The following is a 19,246-nucleotide window of genomic DNA, read 5'->3' on the forward strand; positions in this document are numbered from 1 at the left end:
CGATTAGGCAAAGAAATTGGAAAAACGAGGAAGAAAATGAATTATCAGATATAATGCAAAAAACATACAAAAATAAAACAGATTATTGGCAAAATGAAGAGGACAATCAGGAAACAGAAGAAGAAACGGACTCTCGGGTGCAGAGAGCTGATTACTCACTCACCTTAAACTCTAAAATCAATGAAACTGAAGCGAAGCAAAATAAACCCAATAATACCTTTTATCTCAAAAAACGTTAGAGAATCGGAGCTTGGAACGTCAGGACCATGTATGAAGCGTCAAGACTAGCGCAAGTAGTAAAAGAAATGGAAGAATTAAGGATACACATTATGGGGCTATCTGAAATAAGATGGCCTGGGCAAGGAGAGACAACAATATCAAACGGAGGAGTGCTGTTACACTCAGGAAACGACAGGAAACGATATAAAAGAAGACAGGAGGAATGGAGTTGGGATCCTTCTAAGTAAAGAGGCAAAAAGAGGGCTAATAAAATGGCATCCTATATCAGACAGACTAATAGTAGCACAATTCAATTCTCAAATAAGAAAGATAACCATTATTCAATGTTACATTATTCAAAGCGCAGAAGATGAGAAAGAACATTTCTACCAACAATTAACAGATACTATCGGAAAGGTGAACAAAGGAGATATACTAGTAGTCATGGGAGATCTGAACGCGAAAGTTGGCAAAGACAACAAGGGAGTGGAAACATGCATGGGAACACATGGACTAGGGAATAGAAACAACAATGGAGAGAAACTCATAGAACTTAGCCTAGAAAACAATCTTGTCATTGGAGGAACGATTTTTCCACACATAGACTGCCACAAAATAACCTGGATATCACCAGATAATAAAACGCAAAATCAAATAGATCACATTTTGATTAATAAAAAATGGAGAAGTAGCCTTCTAGATGTACGAAATAAAAGATCAGCAGATGTAGGAAGTGATCACTACAGTAAATAAAAGTAAAAATTAAAGCAAAACGCGGGAGTAAACAATATAACAAACGAAGAAGATACAATATACAACGACTGAAAGACAGTGAAACCCAAAAAATGTGGAGTAACAAAATAAAGTTGAACACAGAAACTGTAAACAACACACAGACAAATATAGCAAACAAATGGGAGATGATGAAAGAGGCTGTACACCAAACCGCACAAGAAGTGTTGGGCTACAACGAAGAAAAGAAATCAGAAAACAAGATTATGCAGATACAAATAAACAAGTAAAAAAGAGCGCTAGAAATTACAAAAGAAAATGGACAGAGAAGATGGCGCGCTTAGCAGAAGAGGCAGCCGAAACAAATAATCAGAGAGAGCTATATAGAACCACTAAACGTCTTGCAAACAAGAACTTCAACAGTGACAAACCACTAAAAGACAAACAAGGACAACTGCTTACAACAACTGAAGAGCAAACACGAAGATGGCATGAGTACTATAGCGAGCTTATGACAGAAGAAGAAAATGAGCCGCCGTTCCAAGAGGGTAACGACGTAGAGCCAAATGAAAATTATCTAAGGATAAACGAGGAAATTCCAACGAAAAAAGAAATAGCTGAAGCAATCCGGCACCTGAGGAAAAACAAAGCAGCGGGAATGGACGATATCCCAGCAGAAGTGACGAAAGCGGACACTGAGAGAACCGTGGACCTAATAGCACCATTATTAGCAGATGTATGGACTGAAGAAATCCTACCTAAGGAATCGAATAATGGAATTATAGTCAAGCTTCCAAAAAAAGGGGACGTACAGCTTTTCGAAAACTGGAGAGGAATAACGCTGTTATGTTCCATAAATAAAATATTAGCATTTATTGTTCATCAAAGAATCAACAATATAATAGACAAAACTCTCAGAAAAGAACAAGCGGGTTTGAGAAGGGGAAGATCCTGTATAGACCAAATCTCGACGGCAAGAATCATCATAGACGAAACTATAGAGAAGAACGCAGCCTTGATAATGGCCTTTATAGACTTTGCTAAAGCCTTCGACAGCATAAAACATACAGCCCTGTGGAAAATCTTAAGACTAAATAGATTACCTCCAAAGATCATTGGAATAATCAAAATGATGTATCAGCAAACAACATGTCAGGTATTGCATAAAGGGCAAATGACAGATAAAATACCAATTGAAGTAGGTTTAAAACAAGGTTGCATACTGTCACCTTTGCTCTTCAATATATGTCTTAATCATATACTGGAAAAAACAATTGAAAGAAAAAATGGGATCCCTTGGAACTACCTTCAGAACAAGAAACTAGCAGATATGGAATACGCAGATGATATCTGTTTCGTAGCGAACACAATAGATGATATGAAGAACATGTTAAGGAACATAGAGGTGAAATCGGCAGAAGTGGGTCTTAAAATCAACACGAACAAGACAGTAGAGATGAGAATAGGAGTAACTAACTGTGACAAACTATACATCAACCAACAAGAAATAAAACAGGTTCAAGAATTTTGCTACCTAGGCAGTATAATCAGTGCAAAAGGTGGAGCTCAAGCAGATATTAAACAGAGAATACGAAAAGCACAACAAGCCTTTGGAACCCTCGCAAATATATGGAGATCAACACAGATCAGCCAAAATACAAAAATAAGGCTATTTAATAGTAACGTGAAAACTGTGCTACTTTATGGGAGTGAAACATGGGCAATAACTGACGGAAATGTAAATAAAATTCAAGTTTTTGTAAATAGATGTCTACGTAAAATTCTAAAGGTATACTGGCCCAATATCATAACAAATGTAGCACTATGGAAAAAAACCAAACAAGAACCCATCAGAACAACAATAAAGAGGAAAAGATGGAACTGGCTGGGACACACACTGAGGAAAGAAAATGCAGACATAACAAAACAGGCACTCAAATGGAATGCAGTAGGACGAAGAAGCAGAGGACGCCCGACCAAAACATGGAGGAGTACCGTTGAAGAAGACCACAAAAGTATGAAGAAAACCTGGGGAGAAATAGCAACCATGGCCAGAAATAGAGGAGAATGGAGAAGCTTCGTGGATGCCCTATGCTCCTTCACGCAGTAACAGGATTGGATATATATATAGTAGTTTGCCCATTGTTTTCTAACAAAGCACCGTAAGATGGGATTACTTTGATCAAAATTAATCTTTCATCGCACCTAGCAATCATAAAGTTATGATTTGCTTTTTGAAAAAAATATATTTAAATCGGTTTTTACTTAGCTATTACACTATATAAAAATATTCTCAAAAAATAAAATATTTTAATAGAAAAAAAAAGATAAATGCCTGATCAAAGTTACACTTCAAGTGGGGTTACTTTGATCACACATACATTTTACCTGATATTTATATTGTAACCCCTAAAATTCAAAAACAAAATATTAGAAAAAGTGTTGTTATGTTTGCTGATAATTATAAACAAAAATAGGTGAAAATTCAAGGCTAGGTATTAAATATATACAAAAATTTAACATTTCTTCAAGGCTTTAATTAAACACGAAAGTTTTTACACAGAAAACTAATCAAAGACAGAATTTGCAAAAGTATGTCGACCTCTGTGTATTATAGGCTGACTCAATTTTAAAATGATATTATGTAAGGGTACTTCACAAATATCATTAACATGTAGAAAAATAAAAGTAGTATTTTTTTCACCATATGGCCTCATACAATTTATAAGATATGACTGTTTTGCTTTATCTGCTTCCAATATTTGAGCTACAAATTTTTTAATTTTCTCAGTTTTTAACTGTTTGTCATAAATAAACTGCACCACAACGAAACAATCTTTTTCGAGATTATCAACACTAGGTTTTATAAAAGGAGAGTTTTTTATTGGTCCCATACCAGAACATTCACCAATATCATTTGATATATTTGAACTTTCGTTCTTTCCATGATGTTTTGTACTACCAGTCTCTTTCTCATCAGAAATTAATTCATCAGTTTCAGATTCTAGTTTGTCATGATCGGACTCTTGTGCGTCGTGAATGCTAGAATTTTCACTATCACTGCTCTCAATTGTGGCTATACTCTTACCCGGATCAACATTTAATCGTTTCTTTCTTAGCGGTTTGGACGTATTGTTGTCGTTATTGCCAAACATTTTTTCTTTTAGAAAATTTGTTATAGTCTGTTCGCTAAACTCAGACGCAACTTTCTACATATTTTAGTCGGTAATTTTGCCAATTTTAGTAAAATTGGAAAAAAATAATTACTAAATAGTTAATAATCACTAAATAGTTAGTAATTTTGCCAATATTTGCAAAATTGGCAAAAAACAAAAAAAATATCGACTAAAATATCTAGCCAGTTGCGTCTGAGTTTAGCGAACCGACTATAGAACACTTTCTACATTTTGCACAATTTCACCGTCGTTTTCATTTGAAGGTAATTTATTTAATACTTCACATTTATTAAGGGGATATATACCTGTAGCAGCAAAACTGTTTATTAAATTTCGCCGTACCGCAGATTCTTCTTTATCACCTGGACGTGGCTCACTTGACCTGTGTTTGAATGGTTGAAACTTTGATTTATCCATCTGATCTAAACACTGTCTTAAAAGGATAGGAAAACGATCTTTAGGCACAGTAGTTAGACGTAAATTTTGTAGTTTCCAAGTTGTTAGTGTAGCACGCCATGCGCTCTTCATGGGTCTAAAAAATCCGACATCTAGGGGTTGGCACAGATGAGTCGAATTTGGCACTAAGCAAACGAAACTGATGTTGTTCTCATTGCATGTTTTTATTACATCCCCATCTAGGTGTGAAGAAAGGTTATCTCCTAAGAGTACTTTTCTGCCTTGTAATCTTTTGGCATGCGGTAAAAAGGAAGTCATAAACCAGTCGCGAAAAGTGACTGTATCTATCCAACCGCTAAATGTTCTATTGTATCTACTGCCTCTCGAACAACATGGTTGATCGCAACAAGGTGCTCCAACAGGACCATTTTCTTTCCACGTGTCGTAAAGATGGGTAATTTTATAGATAATGTAAGGAGGTAACAGTATTCCACTAGCAGAACCACAAATCATTATACTAGTTGCCGTCTTGGAATGATTACATATTTTTTCGGGGTATTTTACCCCTGGTCTGTATATTCCCCATTTCTTTCCTGGGTCGTCAGATACATTGGACTCATCATAATTAAATATGTTTTCAGGTGGTACATCTTTTAAAGTATCTGATAAGTTTGCAAAATAAGCCTCAATCGTTTCTCTGGAAATTTTACTTCGTACTTGTTTAATGTTTGTGGATAAACGTTGGCCAAATGAATTTTTGTGTCGTATTAATAGACTAAGGGCCCAATCTTTTCCCGGCATGTTATTGACAAACTTATTGACCACCCTTCCTTGACGTTCCAAATAACATTTGGCCATCATTCTTATATCGAGTAAAGTTTGCGGAAAACCCCAATCTGCACACTTAGCCGCTGCTGCTAAAATAGCTTTTTCTTCAACATGACTGAAAACCGGCTGATCTCCTGGATTTTTAATATGTGCCCCTTTGAATTTGTTACGAAGTGTTCCAAACGGAATTTTATACGTTGCTGAAGCTCCTCTTAAGGTAAGACTTCCAGTAACGATGTCATTAAGTGCTCGTTCTACCGTTTCTTCATCGTAATTTTTGTAAGGCCTACTGCCAAGACGTTTTGTGTACGTACGCACCATATTTCTGAAAAAGAAAATGTACACTAGTAGACTATTTTATACGCTGGGGTTACTTTGATCACTGATTAAAGAAGCCCCACCTCTCCGATCAAAGTTACCCCGCGACACAATATTAAAAATAAGAACATGGTAAAATACAGTACGTTAAAATTTGAGGTTAAACCTACATCATGAAAGTACCTATATTAACATAACGAAATGATTTTGTTACCTAAATAAGATGCCTATAGCTTACCATAGAAGTAATTTTGGTGCTAAAATATGCACAAATTATTGTTTCTTACAATAATACTTACATGTATGTATATTTGCCAGAGAACACGTGAAACACGACTCACAATGGTTAACAATAACATTCCACTGTTGCCACGTATAAAAATTACAGAGAAATATTCGATCAGTTTCGATTGAAATGAAATACATTTTAGGCGGGAAGTTATGATTAAAGTAGCCCCCGGGGATTAAAGTAGCCCCATCTTACGGCATGTTTTTGTGTATTATTGACCTGTAGCATTTGGGAACTCGAAGGTCCAGCTTCATTTGTTGTTCTGAGATTTTCGATCAACTTTTGGTGGTGACTAGAATCCAGCTGCAGATATGGATTTAGAGAGCTTGCATTTGAGTGACCCGTTAATTTAATTAACTCCTGTTCAGAAACACCTTGCTTGAACAAGGCTGACACAGCTGAATATCGATGAGAATGCTTTGGTATTTTATGTTTTTGAAGTTATGCTTCTTTAGGCGCGATTGAGATTGAGGGTGAATTTATATTGATCTGCGCGCATGCGCACACCGACAGTATGGTATTAGTCGTTATACGGGCTCTGATTGGGTGTGGAAATGATCTGTCAATAATAAATAATTGTTCAATATGAAGGTAAACAAATGTATAACATATTAGTTTTATTGTTGTGAGGACAGAAACAAAAAAGTTTATAATTGTATTGACATTTAAATAGTTTTTAAAAGCAACAGGTACGTAATAATTGTAAATGTATCATAGGTGCCTACCTATTTGAACCTACCAAAATACATAGTATGTAATACTTTTATTTACATAATTTAATTACCATCAAAATTTCTATCAATATTCACCTAATATATTGTTTTCTTACTCTATGTTTTTTTGTATTTTTTCAATTCTAAATCATTTCAATTCAAAATCAAAATAATTTAATTTAATTCAAAAATGTCAAAAGCTTACTCCGTTTAGTTAGTCGATCTTCGCACATAATGACACATTGCCTCCGTGGCGAAGCGTTTAAGGCGAATGAACCCCAATATACCAACCGCGCTGATAGCTGGTTCGAATCCCAATAAGAACTTTTATTTTTTTATTTTTTTATACCTTTTATGATTGTAAGTATATTTATTCTATAATTTTAATTTCAGAAAATACGTATTTAGTTAAAAATTTTTCCGAAAATTAATGCTCAGAAATCATTTGTGGCATTTTTAATGTGTTTGTGTGTGTTTTATTCTTTTATTATTGTAATTTTTGGCACTGTTTTAATAAAAATGTTTGAGAAGTAGTAAGTATAAATTAGTTTAATATTTAAATAAAATATAAATAAAAAGTATATTAATTTCATTTAAATCATATAATAGAAGTATAACTTTTTATGTGCGTACAAAGTACACACACATTCTTTTTTTCTTTTGTATATTCCAATTTTTTCAGCTGACATTTTTGTCCACTTAGATACAGTGTTAATTCCAAGCGGACAGTTTTTGAACCAAGATTCATCCTTCCAGTTGGGGTGTACGGTAAGAAAGAATCTTTCGTCCCCTTTTTTCCATTAATTTTAAAAATAGTCTAACTGGTCATACATTTTCGTTTGATGAATTTCTTACCAGCCATTTGCTGCTTGCCAAACTTTTCGAACCGCCTTGATTTGTTTTGGAAAAAATGCTGTTGTATTCAATTCGGGCCGTAAATTCTCCCATAACATCAAATTCCTTCTGGAAAAAGTGAATCTTGCAGTTTACGGCCTCATTGTCTCTCCAAGCAAGTTCAAATGAGCAAAGGTGAAAAAACTTTTTTGTGCTCCATCGAGGGTTTCCTCGTCGTAGCTTTGGGTTATTTTTAATATTTCTTCAGTGGATAATGCTTTTGAACTCAGTTTTATTTTTTCTTGAACACTTTGAAGCTGCCTCCGTTATGTCAATCTTGCACATTAATTTGAAAGATATATCTGTGAAAGGGTCAATTTTTATGCCGTATTCCGTAAAATATTTTTCTTATACCATTTTTGCTGTAGTATTCCACATTTACTTTAGAGATGACTCTTTATAGTCTTCGCCATTGCCTTTTTTCATGTTAAAGGCATAATCCTCGAGAATTTTTGCTAGTTTCGTTATGGTAGTACATCTTTCAAGCGTAAAATTTCTCACCGTAGGAACTCCGAAAATTGGGTCCAAATAGAGCTTCTGGACCTCTGTGTGTTCAATGGGACATTTTCTACCGAAATTTCTTTTTATTTCTTCACCTGACTGGCATCCAAATCTTGATTTTTCGTCTGGATTCATCATATCTGTCCAAAATTGATTACGCCTCAAAGACGTTTGCCAACAATAGAATTACCAGACACTTTCGTGAAGGATCTTTCATAATTTTGTGGCTGAGAAATCACAAGCAGAAAAGAATTTTGTCAGTAGAAAACGTGGCGTTGCTTTAACGTTTTATCAATTAAAAATAGTCTAGTGAAATGGTCATTGAACAATGTCACCTGTTCGGACGGTTTTTTGCGAATGCATTAAAAATTATGTATCTAAAGAAAAAACTTATATAAAACAATTTTGTAGCTTATAAAAAATCAAAGAGATTAGTTTTTTTATAAAACTTCTAGTTATAACACAAAAAGAGATATAATAGGTGAAAAGAGATTTGCATGCTCAAATCGGTGTGTTCAAGTTAAAATAACAGAGGAATTATTGATTTTAGTGGTATAATGCTACAAATATCCCTTGAAGAGATTGAAAAGACCTTTAAAATGAGCACTATTAAATGTCAATTACACTAAAACTAAGCGAGATATGGTGCCAAAAAATTGATGACTAATGTATTTTATGGAAAAATGAGAAGTATATTTAACACCGCATCCACCAGAATTTAAATGCCTGGTTTTCCTTCTACAATAAATTTTACTATAGTGTTATTTCTATTTCAAAAAGTTGGACGAGCTTAAAATAAATGGTTTTTGGAAAAAAGCATCAAATTATAGAGCGCATTTTTAACTTTTCTTAAAAATCTACCTTTTTCTGCATGTAACTCGAAAATTATAAGAGATACGAGAAAAAGATACAGTATAAAAATGTAGGATTTTTTCAGATAACAATTTTGTTTTGTCTGTCATTACTGTATCTCTTTAAGATTTTCGAGTTACATAGAGAAAAAGGAAGATTTTTAAGGAAATTTAAAAAGGCGATCTAAAATTTGATCTTATTTTTTTCAAAACCATGCATTTTACACCCGTCCAACTTTTTGAATAAGGGAATGACACTATAATAAAAGGTACTATAGAAGTAAAACGATGCATTTAAATCTGGTAAATGAGCGTTAAATAATAGATTTTTGCATTTTATCTTTAACTAAATTAGTCATCAATTTTTTGTACCATATCTCGCTTAGTTTAAATGTAATCGACATTTAACAGTGCTTGCTTTGAAGGTCTTTTCAAGCACTACAAAAGATATTTGTAACATTATACCCTTAAAATCGACAATTTCTCTGTTATTTTAAGTTGAACACACCGATTTGAGCATGCACCAAAAAAATTCTCTTTTCACCTACCATATCTCTTTTTGTGATATAACTAGAAGATTTATGAAGAAACGAATCTCTTTAATTGTTCATAAGCTAAAAAATATTTTTTATAGTTTTTTTCGTTAGATGCATAATTTTTAAGTTATTCGCAAAAACAGTCGGAAAAGGTGATATTTTTCAATGAAAATGTCAAATTTTCAACCACGCATAACTTAATAAGTATTGAGTTTTCAAAAAAGATTAAGTTTTGCTTAGAATTAGGTTTTCTAGCCACTTCCGTGATTATTTTTACAAAAAATTTTCCACCTCCGAGAAGGGATTCGAACCACCCCCAAGATAAAAGCACACATCGGCATAGGGTAGACTTTGAATTAGAAGATATGTAGAAGCTATTCCCAAAATTTCATTAAAATCCATGCAGAAGGATAGAATTCGGAGGTAATATCCTGTTTTTCCTCTCATTGACTGGCGTAATAAAATAACTGATAATTGTTGACAGTAATCTAATTGAAACAAATAATGTATTAAAGAAATGAAAAATACGCGGTAATAGCGTAGGCGCAAAATTTTGGGCCAAGCTTTTTAAATTCATTCATTTTTTTACATTTTGCATTATTACCGAGAGGGACAAAAGTCCCTAAAACCGTCTATAAGGTTTATTTTAATTAGCTAATAAGTTACAGGGACGAAAAAAGAGAAAATTGAGTGTGATTTTTAATTTCAAATATCTCATTCAAAAGAAAAACTTTTTGTTTATTTTAAGAGATTTCCGGCTTCCGCCCCTTGGTAATAATGTAATATTTCATCATGCGTTTAAATTTTTCGAAAATACTTATGAATTTTCTGAGAATTTGAAAAAATGAATGCGTTTAAAAATCATTGGTCCGAAATTTTGCGCCTACGCTCTTTAGATGTTTTTTGCCTTAAAAACAGCGCTCATACAGACAGTTTCGTTTTAAATTAAATATACACCCTACACATGGCAACACCGTTGAGTACGAATCGATCATCGTACAACCGTCACGTCGAGTACGAACTAGATTGTCCCCGCTTCCCACCAATATGATAACAGTGTTTCAATATTAGCGTTCGCACAATTGAAACACGCATGCGTCGTGCAGTTGCTGATAGTCAGTGATAGTTTCTGATTCCTGTACGAACAGACCTAGTGTATAGTACGTTTTTAATTTGCGCCGATTCATTCAGTCATTCGTCATTCTACAATGATGGAAATGTTGCCGATTTTAGTACTTCTTTCAGTTGGCTATATATCAGGGGTGGGCAAATAGTTTTAAGCGCGGGCCAAAATGAAATTTTCAAAATGTCTCCCGGGCCGGAAACCTATACCCAGTATCAGAGCCCCCGTAGCCGGGCGTGCAACGCGTGCGACGCACGCGGGCGTAACCCCAAAGGGGCGCCAAACCGAAGGTTTTGTAAATAAGAAATACTATTTATTTTAAATGAGACACCTAATCACTTTTTATATACAATTTTAATTATTTCATGAACAGCTAGAGAAATCTCAAAAATCAAATATTGTGTTACTACTGAAAAAATAATTATTCCCGTCCTGAAATGTTGAACTTACTCCGTCAAAAATATAAATATTATAATTTGTTGTTCCTTCATAATTTTTTTCTTTGAATTAGATTGAATTACGCTTGGCATACCATCCAATCGATTTTATGTTGTTAACTATAAGCCGATTTTATGTTGTAAACTAAGCGACACTCAAAATAGTCAAATAAACATCAAACCACACTCCTTGACGAGTAGAAACATAAATTAAAACCCATAAACGCAACTTAGCAGTTTTACTCCAACAAAAACACAACTTGCTGGATCAAAAAGTTTTACTGGTATAAAGTGAATCTTTTACTCGAATTTATGAAAATTACCCTTAAGTAAACAAATACTCTATGAATTATGATTATGTATTTGACTTGAGAATCTTTTCCCTTCTCGTCTATACGTTTATTAGGCACAAACATTATTTACTGTTACTGGTGAACGGGTGCTTTCCTGCAGTGAAAGGTTTAAAATTTTATTTTATATTGGCGTTAATAAAATTATTACCTACGACTAGGTATTATTGCAATATCCGTTGGATTTGTTCTGCCCTGATTTTAAACTGTTGTTTTCGTGTAAAAAATATTGGACAATCTTTTTTATTTGTTGTTATTTTAAGTGGTGTGGAAATTAAATTAATTTTGAAAATGGTAAGTATCATAATCATTGCATAGAATAATAATAATTCATTTTAAATAGTTATAATCGGGTTTCCTCTAATAAAATCCACAATTTACAATTTATTTTGAAAAAAAAAATAATTAAGTCATTGTGTCTGCGTAATTTGGAACCATATGGGAAACTTTCTTTATTATTAATTTTACGGAAAAAACTTATTCTTCATAAAATGCTTGGTATATACCTAGTCTAAAAACTAAAATGGAACCAAATATAAAATTGTGTCAATCTGATGAGTATCAAAAATATGAATTTCGATCAAGAGTACTTTATAATTCACAATATCAAAAATTATTATTATAAAAAGTTGTTTGGAATTAATTAAAAACTATGTTTTAATATGCAATTACATCCTTTTAATTGAATTTTTTTCCCCAAATTACAGATACCCAACGCCCTTTTCATTTAGTACGAATAATGCGATAACTCTTTTACTGTTATTGATTAATTAATTAATAATAATAAGAGAGTTGTCACATTATTTTTAATAACAGAAAAGGGCTAATTATTAATAATAAAAAAAATCACATTATTTCTAATAAATGAAAAGGGCGTTGTTGAAAAGTACAGTTAATGTAGGATAAAAAGTTCTTTCTAAAAAACTTTGCCTGGTCTAAAATTTTTTCAATTTTTATGAGATATATGTAAAAAAAATATGAGTTTCGATCAAAAGTAAAGTACCTTTCTAGATCACAATATTTTAGGCCTTTAGAACACAAGAGGTATAAGTAACAAGTTTTGAGAAAACAATGTTCAAAGTTTTAGACAAATTTAAAAAATCTAGGTATAGTCAGTTCGCTAAACTCAGTCACAACTGGCTAGTGATTCTAGTAGGTAATTTTTTTGTTTATTGCCATGGCAAAATTACTAACTATTTAGTAATTATTAACTATTTAGTAATTATTTTTTTGCAAATTTTACTAAATAGGCACAATTACTTACTAAAATCACTAGTCAGTTGTGTCTGAGTTTAGTGAACAGACTATAGAAACTACTTAGCATGTTTTCAATGACATGTCATTTTTGATTGTTAGTTTTTGTAGAAAGTTTGAAGCCACCATGTTTTGTAAGTGTTTGGGAGTCCATTTTTGTATTTACAATCTGATTTTATAAAATTGTCACTTATACCCCTTGTGTTCTAAGGGCCTCATTTCAATTAGAAGGATATAATTGCATATAGAAACATACTTTTTAATGCTGAACAACTTTTCATAATAACTTTTCAATATTGTGAAAACTAAACGTACTTTGCTCTTGACTGAAATTCATATTTTTTTACATACCTCGTATAAGATTCATAAAATGTGATATTTGATGGTTGCATTCTGAGTTCTAGACAATGCAGAACTTTTTATGAAGAATAACTTTTTCTCGTAAAAGTAATAATAAAACAGTTTCCCATATGGTTCGTACATAGTTATGTAGACACCCTGTATAAAATTTGTTTGAAAACTTTGAAATGACAAAATATTATTATTTATTTACTTAAATGTATATTTTTAATTTAATATGCAGGTGCTTCATTAATGTTGCAAAAAAATGTAAGGGGAAAGGCGCAAAATGTCGCCTGTCAAAATTTTCAATGTGTTTTAAATGTATTAATTTTTTTCGAATCCTGAGAAAATTAATAAGTATTTTTAAAAAATTTAAACGCAGAATCAAAGATAACACGTTATTGCCGAGGGCCGATAGTCCCTTAAAATAAATAAAAAGTTTCTTTTGAATTAAATATTTGCAATTATTAAAAATCACACTAAATTTTCTTTTTTATTTTCACCCCTGTAACTTATTAAAATAAACATTATAGAAGTTTTCAGGGACTTTCGGCCTCAGTAAAAATGTAGTCTTTCATTCTGCGTTTTAATTTTTCAAAAATATTTATTAGTTTTATATAGTAGATTTAAAGGGCGCTAAAATATGTCCCGCACGCGGGCGCCAATCGGCCTTGCGGGGGCCCTGCCCAGTATGTACACGCTAATGTTTTTGGTTTGGTTTTTGGTTTTTCTCTGCCCCAGAAAGTTTTTTGACATAAATACTAAAGTATAATTTTAAAGCATTTGGACAAATACATTTGACTGTTAATAATAAATAATAATAATTATAAATTTTCTTACTTGTGTGTATATGCGAACAATTTGTTCTCAGTAAAATTACGAAATTTTTGATACGGTCCATTGTATTAAGCCATAACAGGAAGCCAAATAAAAAATGAAATTCAGAAATTCAAGAGAAGCCTTTTTGAAGATGAGGAAATTTCTGAGCAACCAAAGCTTCAATCTGAAAATCTGATATTGGATGGTAAAATGTTATGTGAAGTCAACCATTATAGTCAAAATTCAAAGGTGTAACTTATGTGGTATGGTCATGTAGAAAAAATGGACGACGACAGGCTGCCAAAACAAATTTTAAAATGAACGCCAAGGAAAGAATGAAGAAAGGAAAGCCGAAACAATCTTGGCTGGGTGGCATTCAGAAGACAATGTCGGAAAGGAACCTCCATCCTGGCGAATGCAACGACGGACGAAGCTGGAAACTGGTAACCGGAAGGAGGAGAACCCTATAAAAAACCGGGATGATAATAAAAATGTTATGTAAACTCTATATTCTTCGTTATTGGCTTGTTAACGCTAACTTAGTGAGAAAGCTGGAAGCTTTTGATATGTGGCTTTTTAGGAGAATTTTGAAAATACCATGGACCGATCATATTACGAACGAAATGATGTTGCACAGAATGGTAAAAGAACAGAGAACTTTGACCATCATTAAAGGGAGAAAAACAGCAAGGAGAAAGGGCACATACTAATAAATGATCAGTACGTTGTTGTAAGTTGGTGCGGCAGTTGATTATGAAGGGTAAAATCGAAGGAAACGGGTTCTGGTAGCCGACAAATACCCTGGCCGAAAAATATTCGAGCCTGGACCGGGTTAAACACACAGACGCTTTTAAGAAAAGCAGAAGATAGAGATTCATTATTTATATGAACACTACAAACAGTAACACTGTTGATTTCAACAAAATCGCATAAAAGAGATTAAGAGCGTAGGCGCAAAAATTCCGACCAATGCTTTTTAAATGCATTCCTTTTTTTCGAATCCTGAGAAAACTAATAATAATCTGGGCTGATTCGGAGAATAGGCCATTTTTGGGAAAAGTTATTTACCAGCAATTTTATTGCTGAAATCGAAGCTTATGATTATATATATATTAATAATATATGTATGCAAAGTCCACAGATAGTGTGCTACTTTTTTTATAAACAAAATGGCACCCGAAAATGTTTGTTTTTTTTCAATTATTGCTCTATAACTCCGAAGATTTTAATTTTACAACCAAAAGATTCAAATAAAAATTCACCGCATTTAAATTCTGCATAGAGATATGGTTTTGTCGATGTGCTCCGACGAAAATTTTCCTCGGAAAATGCGGGTTTTCCCAACAAAATCTTTAATTTTCAAATAAAGTTTTAGATAAGTAATTATCTACCAATAATTAAATAATTTGTTGACTTAAAAGCCTTCTTGGTTTAGATTATAGTTCCAGAAGCTGGTGAAAATTAAACGAATATTTTAGCAACAATTCAATTGTTAATTAATAATTTACTTTCGCAATAATAACCAAAATAATTATGATACACTGATCAAACTTTGAAATCTTATAAAGATGTAGAGAAGAAGAGTTATAAAGAAGATTTTTTTATTTTTTTGCATAATCTTTAAATGTTTAAAAAAAATAGTTATAAACAAATTAGCGTTTCTCAGAAAGTTTTTATTATATTCTAATTTTAAAAAATAGTTAAAAGGCGTATTTAAAATATCTTGAAAATGAATGCTTTAAAACTTTTTTGCAACCAGTTGTAAAAAAGCTATGAAACAGCAAAATGAACATACGATAACTACGTTGTTTATATATTTTTTTTTAATTCTTTCAAAGCGTAAAAGTGAGTTCAAAGTACAAGCTAATTATTTGCAAAAAATATCGATTATTAGTTTAATGTTTACATTTTAATTAAAGATTACTAGTAAACACTTAATAAATAAAATTATATTATTATGTATGCTGCGTGTCAGTCGCTTCGAGTGAACATTTTAGCTCCGGCTCTGTATCAAGCCTACTTTCGCGCTAAAAATTACACAAAAAGTATTCTTATTCTTAGATTAAAATATAACCATTGAACTAATATTTGATATTCTTTGTGAGTAATTATATTGTATCACAGACTCACTTTTAAGCTTTGAAACAATTATAACAAATTATAAACAACGGAGCAATCGTATATTTATTTTGCTATTTCTTTGCAAATTTTTTTGCAAATGCTTGGAAATTTTTTTTAAAGCATTCATTGTCAAGACCTTTGAAATACGCATTTTAAGTATTTTTTAAAATTAGAATATAATAAACAATTTCTGAGAAATATGAATTTGTTTATAACTATTTTTTAAACATTTAAAGATTATGCAAAAAAATGAAGAATTTATATATATATATATATATATATATATATATATATATATATATATATATATATATATATATATATATATATATATATATATTAAATAGGCATCAGATCTTTATAATCTTTCTAAGCTTGATCAAGGTCTTATGATTATTTTGGTTTTTATTGCGACTGTAAATTGTGAATTAACAATTGAATTGTTGCTAAAATATTCGTTTAATTTTTACCGGCTTCTGCAGTTATAATATATACCAAGAAAGCTTTTATTTCACCAAGTTATTTAATTATTGATAAATAATTACTTACCCAAAAAATTTATTTGAAAATTCGAGATTTTGCTGGAAAAACCCACATTTTCCGAGGAAAATTTTTGTCGGAGCAAATCGGGAAAACATGCCTCTATGTAGAATTAAATTGGGGTGAATTTTTATTTGAGTGTTTTTGGTGTAAAGTTAAAATCTTCGGAGTTATAGACCAATAATTGAAAAAAACACGATTTGGGGGCGCCATTTTTGTTAATAAAAAAAGTAGTACACTATCTGCGGACTTTGCATACCTATATTATTAATATATAGGATCATAATACTCGATTCCAGTAATAAAATTGCTGGTAAATAACCTTTCTTTGTACTTTACTAATAGGTCTGGATCCCGAGTATGAAAAAAAAGTTGATTAATAGCAAGCTGAAAATTTGTTAATAGCTTAAGGGTGTCTAGTCGGATAAACTTTGATATATGGGAACACTGGAACAGGGGCAGTTTTAATTGTGGAACAGGTTAAAAATTTGGAACGGTCACACCACGAAAACGGCACATTTATTTTGTCCGACAGAACAGACTTAAACTCTCCGAACAGAGATTAAACTCTCATATAAAAATCAGACTGCTATTTATCACCTGTCATAATTCCTCTCATTTGACATATTCTACATGTTCCACTCATTAAAACGCCCATTTGGTGATAAATAGCAGTCTGATTTTTGCATGAAAGTTTAATCTCTGTTCGAAGAGTTTAAGTCTGTTCTGTCGGACAAAATACATGTGCCGTTTTCGTGGTCTGACCGTTCCAAATTTTTAACCTGTTCCACAATTAAAACTTCCCCTGTTCCAGTGTTCCCATATATCAAAGTTTGTCCGACTAGACACCCTTAAGCTATTAACAAATTTTCAGCTTGCTATTAATCAACTTTTTTTCATACGCGGGATCCAGACCTATAATTAGACCAGCGTATTATAACTATTTTTTTCAAAATTTAAAGATTATGCAAAAAAACGAAAAATTTATATTTTGTCGATAAAATATTAAATAAGCATCTCAGCTTTATAATCTTTATAAGTTTGATCAATGTATCATGATTATTTTGGTTATTATTGCGATCGTAAATTGTTAATTAACAATTGACTTGTTGCTAAAATATTCGTTTAATTTTCACTGGCTTCTGGAATTACAATATATACCAAGAAGGCTTTGATGTCACTAAGTTATTTAATTATTGACTAATAGTTACTTACCTAAAACTTTATTTGAAAATTAGAGTTTTTGTTGGGAAAACCCGCATTTTCCGAGGAAAATTTTTGTCGGAGCAAATCGGGAAAAACATATCTCTATGAAGAATTTAATTGTGGTGAATCTTTATTTGCGTGTTTTTGTTGTAAAGTTAAAATCTTCGGAGTTATAGAGCAATAATTGAAAAAAATACGATTTGTCGGCGCCATTTTGTTTATAAAAAAAGTAGCACACTATCTGTGGACTTTGCATACCTATATGATTAATATATAGGATCTCATAATTCGATTCCAGCAATAAAATTGCTGGTAAATAACTTTTCCATGAATTTTGCTAATTAGCCCAGAGTATAAATATTTTTGAAAAATTTAAATGAAAAATGAAAGATTACGTTATATTATTATTACCGAGTGCCAAAAGTCCCTCAGAATAAACAAAAAGTTTCTTTTAAATGAGATATCTAAAATTAAAGATCACACTAATTTTTTTCTTTTTTTTTTCACCACTGCGACTTACACTGAAAAAAATATTGTACATAGTACCAATGAACGCCAATCATTGACTTTTTTTACATTGATTCAATGAAAATTTCGTTAATACTATAAACACGTAGTCATTAAGTAATGACTATATTCATTATTACAATGTAATTCTATTCATTAAAAAATAATGAATAGAATCATTAATCCAATGAATCTTTTTATCTATCCAATGATTTTTTCATAATACTAATAATTTGTTCATTACATATATATATATATATATATATATATATATATATATATATATGTATATATATATATACTAAAAAAAAAGTGGAAGCGAGATTAAAATGGATAAGAACGAACACGGCAGAAGACAGAGAAAACTACGAATCACTGAGAAATGAGGGCAAAAAAATTAACAGAAAACAAAAACGACAATGGATAGATCTAAAGATTCAGGAAATAGAGAACGAAAAATACAACAGAAATTCAAAAAAATTCTATAATAAAATAAAAGAAAACAATAGAACATTCAAAGGTAAATTAAAAGGAATAAAAAACAAACAAGGTAAAATTGTAGAGGAAGAGAAAGAGTATAAAGAAATATGGACAAGTCACTTTAAAGAATTACTAATTGAACCAGTTATAAATGATGAAATACAAGACGAGGACGAAGAAGAAACGAACACACAGGAACCAACATTAGAAGAAGTAAAAAACATTATAACGAAAGGGAATAATGGAAAGGCACCTGGGAAGGACGGAATAAATCTAGAACTAATAAAATACGGAGGGGACATATTGCATGAAAAAATACATGAATTGATTAAGAAAATATGGAAAGAGGAGACAATGCCGAACGAGTGGGAAATTGGACAGATTATTACGATCCATAAAAAAGGCGACCAGCATGAGTGTAAGAACTACAGAGGTATTACACTATTAAACGTTGCCTATAAAATATTATCGTCAATAATACAAAAAAGGTTAACAGATGAAACAAAAAATATCATAGGACAATACCAATGCGGTTTCGTAAAAGGCAGATCAACAACAGATGCAATACATACCATTAAACAAATCATGGAAAAGGCACACGAACATCAACATGA

This window comes from Diabrotica virgifera, chromosome 7 (genome assembly GCF_917563875.1).
Source record: "Diabrotica virgifera virgifera chromosome 7, PGI_DIABVI_V3a".
NCBI lineage: Eukaryota > Metazoa > Arthropoda > Insecta > Coleoptera > Chrysomelidae > Diabrotica > Diabrotica virgifera.